The following is a 4,314-nucleotide window of genomic DNA, read 5'->3' on the forward strand; positions in this document are numbered from 1 at the left end:
TAATTTAAAAAAGGGAAAAAAAGAAAAAAAAGTCCCTGTGGTCTACTACAAGGGATGCTCCAGAGCTCTGAGAATTACCCAGACCACATAGTTGGAAATGGGTTGGCAACAGATCCCAGTTACCCTATACAGCACTTTGTGTGAATTTAAAAAAGGTGCCTGCTCTGGGCTTAAGCAGCCCCCTGTAGTGAGCCCCATGTATTCTCCTGGTCTGCAGGGGACTTTCGTAGCCTCTGACTCTCAGAGAAAAGGGAGCTGGGGAAGGAAACTGTGTCAGCTCCATCACAGGAGATACACACCTGAATTTGGGTGACAAGTATCTTCTTGGTTCAGGGGGTATTCTATGCCCTGAGGGATGGTCAACTAGGCCTCAGCTCCAGAGCTGGTGAACCACCCTCCTTCGGACTAATTCCCCAGCAGCATTCTGTTTGCCTTCCCAGTGCCTTACTAGTGGGCAGGGGGTGCCCTGTGTCATGGCCTTGGATCCCATTTTAAGAGTCCTGCTTTGGTTCTCCTCCTCTAAGGAGTCCATGGGGCCAAAGGGACAGGGTACACATCTGGAGATCCCCATTCCCTTATAGAACACTCTGAAGTTCTCTGCACAAATGTCCTGAGCTTGCTGCCAGGGCCTGCTTGGCCTCCCTCCTGGGGATAACCTCACTGCAGAGTTGCTCATCCCTAGGCACAAGGGGCAGTCAAACAGGGACCATTAGCAGGAGGATGTAAACAGAACCGGGGTGTCTGGCCTGGCTCCACCCTGTGGTGTGGGACAGAGAAGGGGTTCTGTCCCTCTTCTTTCCAGCAAGGAACTCCAAGTCACTTGGCCTCCTAGGTCATTTACGAGGTATATTTGTTGAGTTAGGAAGATGGAATTTCTACGTATATACATATATGTATGCAGTCTGTTAGCATGATTTCAAACTTTTAAATATTTAGATCTATGCTATATGGGCCTCCACTTATACTCTTGCTCTGACACCACAAATGTTAGAAGCAGGCCCAGCTAGAGGTATTCTAAATCACTGTAGAAATGAATGAATTAGCATTTTCTGGTTATTTTAATTACATAGTTAATTACAGGTAGTCTGTCATCAAAAGTCTGATCTCTGAGTATGTGAACAATATGATTTTCTGAATCTAAAGTGGCTGAGGGCTAGATTCTGGACTGAGGTGAAATAATTTGCTCCACCCCAACATAGTTCTTGGTACAGAGTAGTTGCTTCAAAAATGATTGTTAAATGAATCAATGAATCCCTGAAGCATTTTGTAACTGCCCCTCATCATTTGCTGTGTTTTTGCTGATTAACTGGACTGCAGAAACTCTTTAACTGATGACTCCACCCAAGGCTTCTTTGGGGATCTTAGCCCCGAGATGAAGCTAAGGAACAGATGAGAAGATAATAGCCTCCTTGGGCCTGGAGGAAAGTGACTACTGATGACCCCTGCCTTTTTGCTTTTGCTGATCTGCTAGAATTAGCTATCAACAGTTCTGAAGAAGAAATACAAAGTCTGGACTTTGCATTTCCAACATATAGACTAGAATCATGATCCATCCATGTGATATCAAGACATGTCCAAGTTCAAGAGCAGAATGTAGGTATTTTTGTATATTACTGTTTCCATTGGGTTTATTGAATATCTACTGTGTGTCAAGCCTGAAGCCAGGTGAAAAACAAAGACAATTATGACAGTATCAGCCTTCCTAGAATTAAAATCAGTATATGAGTGCTGTTAAATTGAATATTTCCCTGACTAAAAATAATCAATTTTACCACCCCCAACTCATCACTCTCTATTCCCCTTTACCCTGCTTTGTTTAGCTCTGTAATACCAATCACCAAGGTATATGTTATATTTATTGGTTTATTGTCTGTCTCTCCTAGCAGAATGTAAGGGCAGGGACTTTGCTTCACTGCTGATATCCCCAGTGCATAGAACAGTGCCTGGCACATATTAAGTACTCCATAAACATTTCGTTAATGAACAAAATATTTTGGCATTGAAATTGCACTATTTTCTTCTTGTCCAATGTGGTTCTGAGTGAGTAGGAGAATAGTACAAAGAAAAGCAATCTGATTTCACAGTGAGAGATACTCCTGAAAGAACTGGAAGTAGGTAAATAATGGTGAGGATGGAGTTAGGATCTGGAGAACAACTGATGTCAAAGAAAAAATACATGTATTGAGAAATCGTAGGGAGCAAGGATCTTTGGAACTTACTAGCTTTCTTTTTAGACACACGGTAATTTTATTTGCAGTAATTTGGTGAAACAACCCAGCTCCAAGCAAATATATGTATTTAAAGTTTTTTGATCCATTACACCATTAACAAAATTTCTCTAAGCCATTAGAGTGATAAGCCAAGTAACTTGGAAATTGTTTCCTTTCCCCCACCTCACAATCATTTTAAAGGATCGCTAGGGTTTTGAGGACATTTTGCTCACTGACAGAAAAACTGACTTTCTGCTTGGTGTGGAACTGACTTGGAGAAAAACTGAGCATGATATATTCTGTAATTGCCTCTGCATCTTTCTCGTGGCTTTTTGCTGTTTGCTAGCAACTCTTGCATGATGCAAGATTTCTGTGCTTGACCCAAGAGCCTGGCCCATTGTATCTTTCTCCTTTTCCCTTCCCTCTTCTCTATTCTCTCACCCACCAAGACAAAAGAACCTTCCAATGTGAATCGTGAAGAAGTTGTTTTGTGGGAGGGGCTGTAAGGATTTCTTAAATCATTTTCCTGATCTCCTGGAATTAGCTTCTCCTGGAGGGGCCTTAAAGGATTTCTGATAACTTCTCCACCTCCATATGTTCATGACTGTGTACAATGCAACTTCATCAATTCGTGATTATAAGAAAAATACACTTAGATGTCCCGTGCCACCTATGAGGGACAGGCCCTCACCAGACACCAAATCTGCTGACGCCTTGATCTTGGACTTCCCACCTTCCATAACTATGAGCAATAAATTTCTATTGTTTATAAATTACCCAGTCTAAGGTATTTTGTTATAGCCACCTGAACTGACAGATATCTGTTAAATTCATCTATAGATTCAAAGTAATACAAATCAAAATTCCTGCAAGTGTTTTGGTAGAAATTGACTAACTGATTCTAAAAACTATATGCAAATGCAAAGACCTAGATTAGCCAAAATAATTTTGGAAAGAAGAACAGTGTTGGAGAGTTCAGACTATCTGATATCAAGACTTTCTATAAAGCTACAGTAGTTAAAACAGTGTGGTACTGCCATTAGTATAGACATATAGAGAAATGGAACAGAATAGAAAATCCAGAAATAGACCCACATGTCTGTGGTGAATTGATTTGCAATAAAAGTGACAAGATAATTCCACAGTAAAAAAAATTACCTTTTTAAAAAATGGTGCCATTCATAGCAGCATTATTCACAATAACTAAGAGGTGGAAGCAACCAAGTGTCCACTGATGGATGAATGGATGAACAAATGTTGTAAATACATACTACGGAATATTATTCAGCCTTAAAAAGGAGAGAAATTCTGACGTGTGCCACAACATGGATTAACCTTGAAGACATCATGCTAAGTGAAATCAACCAGTCACAAAAAGACAAATACTGTAGGATTCCACTTATATGAGGTACCTAGAGTAGTCGAATTCACAGAGGCAGAAAGTAGAGTGGTGGTTGCCAGGGACTGGAGACAGGGGGAATGGGGAGCTGTTGTTTAATGGGTACAGAAGTTTTATTTTTGTAAGATAAAAAGGGTTCTGGAGATTGGTTGCACAGCAATGTGAATGTACTTAATTGTTGCTGCATGAATTAATATAGATGTGTTTGCAGACAGGATTTGTCTTAGGAGTTTTGCAGACCTTTGCCCTGAAGGAATATGTGAACGTGTTGGTTTGCATTTCGAATGCTGTTACACTCGGAAGGGCATCTCTGAAAGCCAGTAGCGGCTGTATCCCACAAGGCGCCACGTTTCTCAGACCTAAAGGTTTGGATTTGCTTTGTAAAGCAAAGCAAATCTGTTAAAAACTACAGGATGAGAGCTGACAATGGAGTGCCCCCCGGAACAGACAGCTGCCCGAATGGCTAGAAGCAAAGCTCTTGTTTAAACACTCTAGACTACCTGTCTCCATTCACAATAACCTAATAAATATGGAGCCAACATATCTCTGTTTAACCCCTCTGTTAAGTGATAAATTTACCCTAGAAATTAGAAGTTAACTTTTGAAAGATTTTATAACCATTTGTTCACATAGATAGAATTAGTTAAAGGATCTGTATGTAGAAACCTTTTGAAAATCTGTTAACCTGAGAGGAACTACCTGTTG

The 4,314-nt window shown here is 40.6% G+C and overlaps 1 pseudogene; it reads left to right on the forward strand.

The window, feature by feature from the left end:
* The window catches only part of LOC105819952, an 18,118-nt pseudogene that overhangs the window by 883 nt on the left and 12,921 nt on the right, over window positions 1-4,314 (forward strand).

The sequence above is a fragment of the Propithecus coquereli genome, unplaced genomic scaffold, assembly GCF_000956105.1.
Source record: "Propithecus coquereli isolate 6110/MARCELLA unplaced genomic scaffold, Pcoq_1.0 Scaffold50, whole genome shotgun sequence".
NCBI lineage: Eukaryota > Metazoa > Chordata > Mammalia > Primates > Indriidae > Propithecus > Propithecus coquereli.